General features: G+C 42.6%; 1 protein-coding gene across 2 annotated transcripts in view; it reads left to right on the plus strand.

Annotated features, from left to right (window-relative positions):
• LOC139562380 (A-type potassium channel modulatory protein KCNIP2-like) overlaps positions 1-12653 on the plus strand; it is a 205517-nt gene that overhangs the window by 87015 nt on the left and 105849 nt on the right. The gene's annotated exons all lie outside the window — the stretch shown is intronic.

A 12653-nucleotide genomic window follows, 5' to 3' on the forward strand; every position in this document is an offset into this window, starting at 1 on the left:
TATTGCATCCTCCTTCATCACTCTTTCTTTCTTTCTCTCAGTATTCTTTCTCTCATTAGACTTTGACATCTGCAGAGGAACATGTTCATATTCAGAAAGCAAGTGCACACACACACACACACACACACACACACACACACACACACACACACACACACACACACACACACACACACACACACACACACACACACACACACACACACACACACACACACACACACACAGCAGAGCTGCTATCAGAAACACTATGCATAAAGAAATACTATAGTGTCCAGACAGTAAGTCAGTGGTCTTATAATCATCAGATCCATTAAGTATTTATTAAATACAGTGTGTGTGTGTGTGTGTGTGTGTGTGTGTGTGTGTGTGTGTGTGTGTGTGTGTGTGTGTGTGTGTGTGTGTGTGTGTGTGTGTGTGTGTGTGTGTGTGTGTGTGTGTGCGCGCACGCGCGTGTGTTCATGTGTATTTCCGTAAGTTTACCCAGAGAGCAAGGTTTCCATGACAACCGGTTCCTGCGTGTCTGTTCCAGGAAGAGGAGGGTGACAAAGAGAGAGGGGTGTGGAGATGGAGAGGGGATTGTAGAAAATAGAGAGAGAGAGAGAGAGAGAGAGAAAGAGAGAGAGGTGAATGTGGTCCTCTGTGTATAGGAGCTAGCTAATAGTAGGCCTTTGCCATGATTTCATCAAAGTCCATCGTCGTTTGTATTTCGTTATCATGGCATTTCAGGACATGCTAATGTCAAGGGGCCCAGCTAATAAACAGTCTATAAAATGTTACAATATATACTATTTACTAGATGGAACCATTTTTAGACCTCCAGTCCCTGATTAGAGGGGAAGGATGAAAACCTGTAGGCCCACATTTCAATACAAATTAGTTCAAAACAATGACTTTTGTGAACGTCCGTTGTAGGGAACCACTTTTAATGCCACACAGTTTGAGTAAGCCATAGGGATCCCACATGAAATGATTAGGAGAGGGAACCAAATGTAGTTTTTCTGCCTTCCACCATTTCTGAGGGAGAGACAGAAGGATGAAGGGAGGGAGAGAACTCTAACTGTGATAATTAAGTCTGTCTGGTAAAGCTATAATTAAACTGGCTTGCACAGCATAGACCTGATTTCTGAGGTGTGTGTGTGTTCTCCTCTCTGCCCTAGGGCTCCGTTATATTGTTGTGTAACTATCTCTACTTAGACTAACAGGCATGAAACACTATTCTGCAAATCTCTCTCTCTCTCTCTCTCTCTCTCTCTCTCTCTCTCTCTCTCTCTGTTGTGTTTTGTGTTGTCTGTCTGATAAGATATTCATTGTGTTGTGTCATTCTCTGAATGGTACGAGACCAAATGTTCAGGCAATCCTCGGCATATATCTGATCATTCCATGTTAACCAGCTGAGCTAAAGCCTAGGCATTAGCTCAGAGAGCTGACACAAGTATTTCAGGTCTCAAGCGAGGTTACTCATTACCCGGTTCAATGAACCACCTCTGATATAGCTATAATCGATGCCAGTAGAGTAAGTAACAGGAGCACATATGCTATTGTCTTCTTGTTTTGCCAGAAAGCTAATCCGCTATTCTCTGATTGAAAGGTATGAGCGTTGTCTTTTGTTGTGTTTTGTCTCTCTCATCAGCTTCAGATGAGGAACGATTCCGACTTGAGTAACGCATGTGTCATTTTATGCACTTTTTTCTCTATGCATGTTCTCACCTTGAACTTGAAATGCTATTCAATGCTGTTCGCCCATTATTTGTTCAACAGATTTTCTTGTGGAGTTTTCATTTGATGGGGTTTTCAGTACGTTTATCTTAAGCCATCCCCTTAAATACGATGTACCTTTAGTTAGAATGTTGTCGACAGACTAGAATACATTGAGAGAACTGTGCCTGAAAATAGGGATCGATGAAAGAAAGCCATCGAAATATGTGCTTGTTCGTCTCTGTTTCAACACCAACTGGTACATAAAAAAATACTCTGATTTTAAAGATTATTTAGGCAAAGTTTAGGGTTGGGGGAAGTATGTATGAATCATGCAAAAACAGGTTTGGAGAGCCTTTACACACAAAATATATTTATGAATCAAAAATGCAGTGGTTTTATTTATTATGAACATTGCCACATTCAGTTGTTTAATAATCACAAGAGTTTGGTGGCACCTTAATTGAGGAAAACGGGCTCATGGTAATGGCTGGAGCGGAACTGGTGGAATGGTATCGACTCCAATTCCATTAACTCCATTCCAGCCATTATTATGAGCCGTCCTCCCCTCAGCAGCCCCCACTGATGGTAATGTAGGAAGTATATAGAATTATGATAGGAGAATAGTGTACAATAGTAGGCTATACAATTGTCTATTGCCTGTGCTAACCATGGAACTGTGTGATAACAGAGCCAAGTATTGTGCCATGTGTCGGGTTCAAACTGTTATGGCTTGGTCTCCGCTCTGCTCCATAATGATTTAAGTAGCCTATACGTTTAAAAATGTATATATTATCAACTGTTTCTAATGATCCTCAGAAACCACATGGCCATGACGGTATTTACAGAAGAAACAAATGGAGTTAAACGAAACAATGTAATGAAATAGAATAATAATGTAGGCTTTACCAACTGAAGGGAACTAACAGTAAATTGGCAGTTGAAAAAGTGTCGTTATTAGGTGTACTGACGGTCGATATTGATAGTGGTATAGATAGAAATAGGAAACAGAGAAAGTCGGAGTAGCCTACAATGAAGACATTCGAGTGCCCATCCCTTCACGTTAAAAGGTTGTAGATATCATTTCAATTCTGCATGATGGCATAGCATTTCTTAAACTTCACTGTGGGAAAGTTGATATGTTGATATGCTTCAGATGTCTGCCATGGGACTGGTTTCACACGTGTCACCGGCAATTATGAGGTCAACTGGATCTAAAACAAGTGTAATTTACATTTACATTTCCCTTCTCCAAATGGATGAATCATTTACCTGGATCTTATCAATAGCTCCTATCAAGTTGTAAATTACAGTGCATGGGGAATGGTGCTATTTCTAAAGGAAAAAATGTCCACTTGGAAACGGTAGGTTCGGAAACGATAGGTTCGCTACACCTTATTAATGGTTTTCAAGTTGGTGGATTTATTAGTGAATTAAGTCAAGGTCAGATTATGACATATCTGTAGACACACCTTAATGTATTCAATCTCCCCCCAAAACGAATAGCAGGTGAATAGCACGCTATTCTCATGCCTAAATTCCAGGTCAGAATAACGCATAGAGAGAAAAGTTCATAAAAAGGGAATAATGTTCAATTTACGCACGCTTAACTCGGGTCGGAATCAGGACCATAGAGAACAGGGCTGACTGATAGCGAACTCATTTACTGGAGACAAAGTCTTGTACACATGCACGGCAAAGCACGCACGAGCACACACACACACACAACATACGCAGACACGCACACACACACACATGCTCTACAGACACACACACGGACACACACACACACACACAAAGCCCCTCACTGTGGTGATGGAAGGAATATAGGATAGGGAGGGGAGGAAGAGAGGAGGAGAAGAAGCACAAACCGTGGTGGAGAGGTAGACAACACACAGCAACACACAGCAACACAGCAACACACAGCAACACAGCAACACAGGGAGTCGACCAGTAGCAGCTATTAGTCAGAGAGTGACACGGTGCTAAAGGAAACCCGAGAGTTCATTCTTCAGTCTCCTGGGAACGTTAATACACACACTCCTTATTAATGACCTCTGATTACACAGTCCATATGGTGCTATACTTATCTACACACACACGCGCACAGCACTTCTCTCTGTCTGCCAGTTCTAACTACCTAGTTTAGGTGCATTGTGAATAGATGATCCAATTACTGAAGACTCGACAGAGATGCGAATGGAAACAAAAAGAGACCTATGTTAGACCTATTTCAGTCATTTATTTTTCAACCTTGATGCACTTTTACAAGGGTTTACATCCCTAGTGATGTTAAAGATATCCTTATCTGACTTTTAATGCAGTAATAAGCCTATATTATAATAGTATAATATTGATGACGTCACCTTCTGCGCTGCTCTCTTTCTGCCCATCTCTCCCGCTTCTGTCTCTCTGTCAAGTTTCTCTTCTTTATTAAATGGATACAAACTGTCAACATATAATAGACCATTAATAAACCATACGCTGGGTTACGTGAAAAGCACTGAAGAGCTGTTTGTGTGAAACGACTAACGGACTGTAGCATTTTATCCCAGCATGTGTTAATAGTCTCCACAGGAGAGGAAAGGTTTACTTCCATAAGGAGAAGTCGCTCAAAGCAAACCTCATGTCTTCATAGTGGGACTCCCTGTGCATCTCTCTATTTCTTCAGAGAGAATAAAGGAGACACTCAGCTGTGTGTTGTGTCGCTGTGTGCATGTGTGTAACGCTCTGATATGACTGTATAATAGGCAATATCAGGACCCAGCAGGAGGCCGGAAACAAAGCCTGGGGGTTGGTTAGAGATGGATCCCAGCCATGGTAGGTTTGTGATGGCCAGAGTGTGGCTTGGGGGTTGGATAGAGACGAGGATGGAGGCCAGAGTGAGGACTGTGGGTTGGTTAGAGATGGATCCCAGCCATGGTGACAGGTTTGTGATGGCCAGAGTGTGGCTTGGGGGTTGGATAGAGATGGATCTAGTCCAGAAACAAACCCCTCTTTCCACTTGTATAGATCCGAGAGGATTGGATTGGTAGGCTAGTCAATATGACCGAAGTCCCAACATTGCTTATCAGAGGTGGTTACTACCATTTTGCTTATTACTTTCCAATATTTCCACAAGTCTTATATAATTGTATCATTGTTGTATAGTGTTATTTTATAATAGGATATTGTTCAATGAGGACTAGTGTTTTATTTCCAGTTGATCATTTAAGTACACCTATAGTTATAGTAGCAAGTCAATGGCTTACACTCACTGGATAGTTTATTAGGTACACCCATCTAGTACCGGGTCAGACTCCCCTTTGCCTCCAGAACAGCCAGAATTCTTCAGGGCATTCTAGAAGGTGTTCGGAAACGTTCCACAGGGATGCTGGTCTGACGCGTTGGGATCACGCAGTTTCTGCAGATTGGACGGCGGTACATTCATGCTGCGAACAGCCCGTTCTATCTCATCCAAAATATTCTGTATTGGGTTGAGGTCTGGGGACTGCACAGGCCACTCAAGTAGAATGTGGGCCTGGAGATTTCATCATGGCTACACTCGAACCCTAGGTCATCACGTCGCCTGGCTGAGGAAATCAGCTGCAAAATGTAAAGATAGAAACCAAAATGTAAAATGTATTATTTTATTTTGCACTTACTGAGTGCTGGCTTTAATTGCTACCCAGAAACGGTTTGATATTGAGATAAAAATGGCTGCATTGGACCTTTAACTCCACTGAAAGATCACATCCAATTTTAAGGACACACTTTTTCTCCCTCCTGTCGTAGATTTGTGAAGATTCTCACTCATTTTCTCACCCATAATTAAATTTTATTCCCTTTCTAAATCTGTAGCCTCTCTGTCTCTCACTGACACCTCCCTCTCTCACAAGAATAGTTTTTTTTTTTTTTTTTTTTCACCTTTATTTAACCAGGTAGGCTAGTTGAGAACAAGTTCTCATTTACAACTGCGACCTGTCCAAGATAAAGCAAAGCACTGAAAGCAAAGCTAGTGAGGGAGATATGAGTCTCCAGCCTCAGTGATTGTTGTAGTTCATTCCAGTCATTGGCAGCAGAGAACTGGAAGGAAAGGCGGCCAAAGGAAGAATTGGCTTTGGGGATGATCAGTGAGATATATCTGCTGGAGCGCGTGCTACGGGTGGGTGTTGCCATCGTGACCAGTAAGCTGAGATAAGGCGGTGCTTTACCTAGCAAAGACTTATAGATGACCTGGAGCCAGTGGGTTTGGCGACGAGTATGAAGCGAGGGCCAGCCAACGAGAGCGTACAGGTCACAGTGGTGGGTAGTATATGGGCTTTGGTGACAAAACGGATGGCACTGTGATAGACTGCATCCAATGTGTTGAGTAGAGTATTGGAGGCTATTTTGTAAATGGCATCGCCGAAGTCGAGGATCAGTAAGATGATCAGTTTTACGAGGGTATGTTTGGCAGCATGAGTGAAGGATGCTTTGTTGCGAAATAAGAAGCCAATTCTAAATTTAATTTTGGATTGGAGATGCTTAATGTGAGTCTGGAAGGAGAGTTTACAGTCTAACCAGATACCTCGGTATTTGTAGTTGTCCACATATTCTAAGTCAGAACCGTCCAGAGTAGGGATGCTGGACGGGCGGGCAGGTGCGGGCAGCGATCGGTTGAAGAGCATGCATTTAGTTTTACTTGCATTTAAGAGCAGTTGGAGGCCACGGAAAGTGAGTTGAATGGCATTGAAGGTCGTCTGGAGGTTAGTTAACACAAAGAAGGGCCTGAGGTATACCGAATGGTGTCGTCTACGTAGAGGTGGATCAGAGAATCACCAGCAGCAAGAGGAACATAATTGATGTACACAGAGAAGAGAGTCGGCCCGAGAATTGAACCCTGTGGCATCCCCATAGAGAGTGCCAGAGGTCCGGACAACAGGCCCTCCGATTTGACACACTGAACTCTATCAGAGAAGTAGTTGGTGAACCAGGCGAGGCAATCATTTGAGAAACCAAGGCTGTTGAGTCTGCCGATAAGAATATGGTGATTGACAGAGTCGAAAGCCTTGGCCAGGTCGATGAATACGGCTGCACAGTAATGTCTCTTATCGATGGCGGTTATGATATCGTTTAGGACCGCGAGCGTGGTTGAGGTACATCCATGACCAGCTCGGAAACCAGATTGCATAGTGGAGAAGGTACGGTGGGATTCGGAATGGTAGGTAACCTGTTTGTTAACTTGGCATTTGAAGATCTTAGAAAAGGCAGGACAGGATGGATATAGGTCTGTAGCAGTTTTGTCTAGAGTGTCTACCCTTTGAAGAGGGGGATGACCGCAGCAGCTTTCCAATCTTTGGGAATCTCAGACGATACGAAAGAGAGGTTGAACAGGCTAGTAATAGGGGTTGCAACAATTTCGTCAGATAATTTTAGAAAGAGAGGGTCCAGATTATCTAGCCCGGCTGATTTGTAGGGGTCCAGATTTTGCAGCTCTTTCAGAACATCAGCTATCTGGATTTGAGTGAAGGAGAAATGGGGAGGCTTCGGCGAGTTGCTGTGGGGGGTGGAGGGCTTTTGATCGGAGTAGGGGTAGCCAGGTGGAAAGCATGGCCAGCCGTAGAAAAATGCTTATTGAAATTCTCAATTATAGTGGATTTATCAGTGGTGACAGTGTTTCCTAGCCTCAGTGCAGTGGGCAGCTGGGAGGATGTGCTCTTATTCTCCATGGACTTTACAGTGTCCTAGAACTTTGTTGCTTGAAAGTGACAAATGTAACAAATAGAAAACTATTTGCAGAGATTCTTGGAGCCTAAATGGCCATAGTCTGTAATTCACTTCAGTTATTGTTGGAAAGAATGAAGATACTGGGAATACTTGTCATGTAATCTGATTTCAGATTTTTTTTTGTGTGTGTCATCTCTTCTCCCTCATCTCTGCCCTACTGACTATCTCCCTGCCTGCTGCATGCTTCACTTGTGTCAAGCTCTCATCTCGCTCTTGTCTCGTTTACAGCTGAGGTATTCCACAGCAACCTGACTGCCATAATCTGCTCTCCTCGTCTCGCCTTGCCTCATTTTATGCTCTAAATCCAGACCTCAAATACTACACTGGTTCTGTTGTTTCACTCCTCTCCCTCATCTCTGTGTTGACGGAGCAACACTCACTAGTCTCCAGTAATGCTATAGGGAACCTCGAACACAAACTCCAGTGGATTACGTACTGTCCAGGCGTTTTTAGAATGGTGACGTTGCGGCATGGTTTGACATATTAATTCCATGGCAAATTTCAACCGTCCTCTAGAGGCAACGCGAGTGCCTGTTACCATCTTGTAGGCTCAAGCAAGGGCGTTGTGGATGGGGGTGAGGACCGGCTTAAACCGTGGGCTATAGCTCCAATCATCTCGGGTCCAATCCCTGTGCTAAGCACTCCTTTTGAAATTTTTGTTTTTCTCTTTTAACCCTAACCCAAACCTGTTATGGCTGCAGGGGGCGTATTGAAAAACTGGAAAATATGTGCAAATTTTCAAACGGCCTCTTAATCAATTTTTGCTCTTACAATATGCATATTATTATTAGTATTGGATAGAAAACAGTCTCTAGTTTCTAAAACCGTTTTAATTATTTCTCTAAGTGGAACAGAACAATTTTTACAGCCCATTTCCTATCCGGAAGTGAGATTTCCAAAATCGATGTCACTTTTCAAGCCCTTGTCTATAAAAGGGCATGTCACTTAGGACTGTAGAAACACGTCATACGCCTTCCTCTGGGTGTCATGCGGAAGTGAGAGTTGAAATCACTTGATTATCTCGGTCAGGGATTGTATACAACATCTTGGAGTGAGAAGTGCGCACTTTATTTTTTTTGGAAGGCGCGAAGTTGGATCTGGAGTAGCCTCCTGGAAAACCGTCGTTATAGGTGAATATGATCTCTGGCTTCGATTTTATTTGATACATGTCACAATATCATCCTAAAGTATGTTTTTTCAATATACTTTAATTATATTATTGAAATGTATTCTGGACTTTAGACGTGATGCGACGCAAGATTTTTTTCAAGATGGAGAGGTTAGCGTCGCACTGCCAGTGTGCTTGCTAATTCAAGAGGGAAATTGTTCGTTCTGGATCGAAATAAAGACATTTCTGAACAAAGGACCCCTTGGAGAACATTCTGATGGGAGATCAACAAAGATAAGGACCCAATTTGGGATGCTTTTTCATATATCTGTCGAACTGTGCTATGCTACCGTTTGACTAGAATCAATGCTGCTGTGTGCTAGCTATTGTAGTAAGCTAATATAACGATATATTGTGTTTTCGCTGTAAAACACTTCAAAAATCGGAAATATTGGCTCTGTTCACAAGATCTTATTCTTTCATTAGCTATCCACCATATATTGTTCTGAAATGTTTTATGATGTGTAATTAGTAGTTGACGTTGGTGTCTGTATTTTCTCTGGCTACTGCCGTGCGATTTCTGACTGTAGCTGTGATGGTGGCTATGATGGTAGCAGTAATGTAAAACTGATTTATAGCTAAAATATGCACATTTTTCGAACAAAACATAGATTTATTGTGTAACATGTTATAGGACTGTCATCTGAGGGAGTTTTTTCTAGGTTATTTAGGTTGGTTCTAGGTTAGTTAGGTTAGCTTTGTGCATGCTACTTGCATGCTACCGTTGCTGTGAACAATGTCTGTCTGTCTTTTGTATTTGGTGGTGAACTAACATAAATATATGTGGTGTTTTCGCTGTAAAACACTTCAAAAATCGGAAATATTGGCTCTCTTCACAAGATCTTTCTCTTTCATTAGCTATCCACCATATATTGTTCTGAAATGTTTTATGATGTGTAATTAGTAGTTGACGTTGGTGTCTGTATTTTCTCTGGCTACTCCCGTGCGATTTCTGACTGTAGCTATGATGGTAGCAGTAATGTAAAACTGATTTATAGCTAAAATATGCACATTTTTTGAACAAAACATAGATTTATTGTGTAACATGTTATAGGACTGTCATCTGAGGTAGTTTTTTCTAGGTTATTTAGGTTGGTTCTAGGTTAGTTAGGTTGGCTTGTGCATGCTACTTGCATCCTACTTGTGCTGTGAAAAATGTCTGTCCTCCTTTTTTATTTGGTGGTGAGCTAACATAAATATATGTGGTGTTTTCTCTGTAAAACATTAAAAAAATCGGACATGTTGGCTGGATTGACAAGATGTTTATCTTTCAAATGTTGTATTGGACTTGTTAATGTGTGAAAGTTAAATATTTAAAAAAAAATAGATTTTGAATTTCGCGCCGTGCACTTGAGCTGGATGTTGTCATAGGTGTACCGGCGTCGGGCTGCAGCCCAAACAGGTTAAACAGCGACTGCCCCGAAAAATCAACGAATCCATTTGAAAATCAAATTTTATTGGTCCCATACACATATTTAGTAGATGTTATTGTGGGTGTAGCGAAGGGCTCGTGTTCCTAGCTCCAACAGTGCAGTAGTATCTAAAAATTATTCACAACAATACACACAAATCTGAAAGTAAAATAATGGAATTAAGAAATATATACATATTATATCGAGCAATATCGGAGTGGCATTGACTAAAATATAGTAGAATAGAATACAGTATATGCATATCAAATGAGTAAAGCAGTATGTAAACATTATTTAAACATTATTCAAGTGACTAGTGTTCCATTATTAAAGTGGCCAGTGATTCCAAGTCTATGTATATAGGGCAGCAGCCTCTAAGGTGCAGGGTTGCGTAACCGGGTGGAAGCCAGATAGTGATGGTTATTCAACAGTCTGATGGCCTTGAGATAGAAGCTGTTTTTCAGTCTCTCGGTCCCTGCTTTGATGCACCTGTACTGACCTTACCGTCTGGATGATAACGTGGTGAACAGGCTGTGGCTCGGGTGGTCCCTGATGATCTTTTTGGCCTTCCTGTGACATCGGGTGCTGTAGGTGTCCTGCAGGTGTGGAATCATGTGGAATCGATATAAGTCAGAAACATTTATTCCAGTGTCAAAATTGACTACAAAGTGTAAATAGGACAATTTTGGTCATAAAGTCAGTCTCGTCTAAAATGTAGTTTGGAACCTGAGTGCGTCACAACAAGTAAATGGAGGTTGGGTTTGGATTTCAATCATTTTAACAATTCATGCCTACCTTTTGCCAAACTCCAAGTGCAAATCGGCCCGTCCACCCACAGCTTCCCTTCATTGAATGGGGCTCTGTTGTTTCATGGACCCAAACACGTTCAAAGGATCACAGCCGTTTGAGACTGGTAAGCCCTAATATGGATTGATCAAGCCGGCTCTAGTTCGACAACGCATGCTTCCAGCAGGATGCACAGCCAACTATGGTTTGCATGCCCTGCTGAAGGACCCTATCGTGCAGAATAGGTGGTTGGAGATCATTGGTCCCCAAGTCTGTACCAGTAACACTAGCTTACTTGAATAAAATAAAATAAAATAAAATGTTACTTGTCACATACACATGGTTAGCAGATGTTAATGCGAGTGTAGCGAAATGCTTGTGCGTCTAGTTCCGACAATGCAGTAATAACCAACAAGTAATCTAACCTAACAATTCCACAACTACTACCTTATACACACAAGTGTAAAGGGATAAAGAATATGTACATAAAGATATATGAATGAGTGATGGTACAGAACGGCATAGGCAAGATGCAGTAGATGGTATAGAGTACAGTATATACATATGAGATGAGTAATGTAGGGTATATAACATAAAGTGGCATAGTTTAAAGTGGCTAGTGATACATGTATTACATAAAGATGACAAGATGCAGTAGATGATATAGAGTACAGTATATACATATACATATGAGATGAGTAATGTAGGGTATGTAAACATTATATTTAAGTGGCATTGTTTAAAGTGGCTAGTGATACATTTTTACATAATTTCCATCAATTCCCATTATTAAAGTGGCTGGAGTTGAGTCAGTATGTTGGCAGCGGCCACTAAATGTTAGTGGTGGCTGTTTAACAGTCTGATGGCCTTGAGATAGAAGCTGTTTTTCAGTCTCTCGGTCCCTGCTTTGATGCACCTGTACTGACCTCGCCTTCTGGATGATAGCGGGGTGAACAGGCAGTGGCTCGGGTGGTTGTTGTCCTTGATGATCTTTATGGCCTTCCTGTGACATCGGGTGGTGTAGGTGTCCTTGAGGGCAGGTAGTTTCCCCTCGGTGATGCGTTGTGCAGACCTCACTACCCTCTGGAGAGCCTTACGGTTGTGGGCGGAGCAGTTGCCGTACCAGGCGGTGATACAGCCCGACAGCATGCTCTCGATTGTGCATCTGTAGAAGTTTGTGAGTGCTTTTGGTGACAAGCCGAATTTCTTCAGCCTCCTGAGGTTGAAGAGGCGCTGCTGCGCCTTCTTCACAACACTGTCTGTGTGGGTGGACCAATTCAGTTTGTCCGTGATGTGTACACCGAGGAACTTAAAACTTTCCACCTCCACTACTGTCCCGTCGATGTGGATAGGGGGGTGCTCCCTCTGCTGTTTCCTGAAGTCCACAATCATCTCCTTTGTTTTGTTGACGTTGAGTGTGAGGTTATTTTCCTGACACCACACTCCGAGGGCCCTCACCTCCTCCCTGTAGGCTGTCTCGTCGTTGTTGGTAATCAAGCCTACCACTGTAGTGTCGTCCGCAAACTTGATGATTGAGTTGGAGGCGTGCATGGCCACGCAGTCGTGGGTGAACAGGGAGTACAGGAGAGGGCTCAGAACGCACCCTTGTGGGGCCCCAGTGTTGAGGATCAGCGGGGTGGAGATGTTGTTACCTACCCTCACCACCTGGGGGGCGGCCCGTCAGGAAGTCCAGGACCCAGTTGCACAGGGCGGGGTCGAGGCCCAGGGTCTCGAGCTTGATGACGAGTTTGGAGGGTACTATGGTGTTAAATGACGTTAAATAACGTTATTGCTGGTTGTATAGTTAGCTATCTTTGATAACGCGAGGCAGGATAGCTAAC

The sequence above is a fragment of the Salvelinus alpinus genome, chromosome 32, assembly GCF_045679555.1.
Source record: "Salvelinus alpinus chromosome 32, SLU_Salpinus.1, whole genome shotgun sequence".
In the NCBI taxonomy this organism is placed as follows: Eukaryota; Metazoa; Chordata; class Actinopteri; order Salmoniformes; family Salmonidae; genus Salvelinus; species Salvelinus alpinus.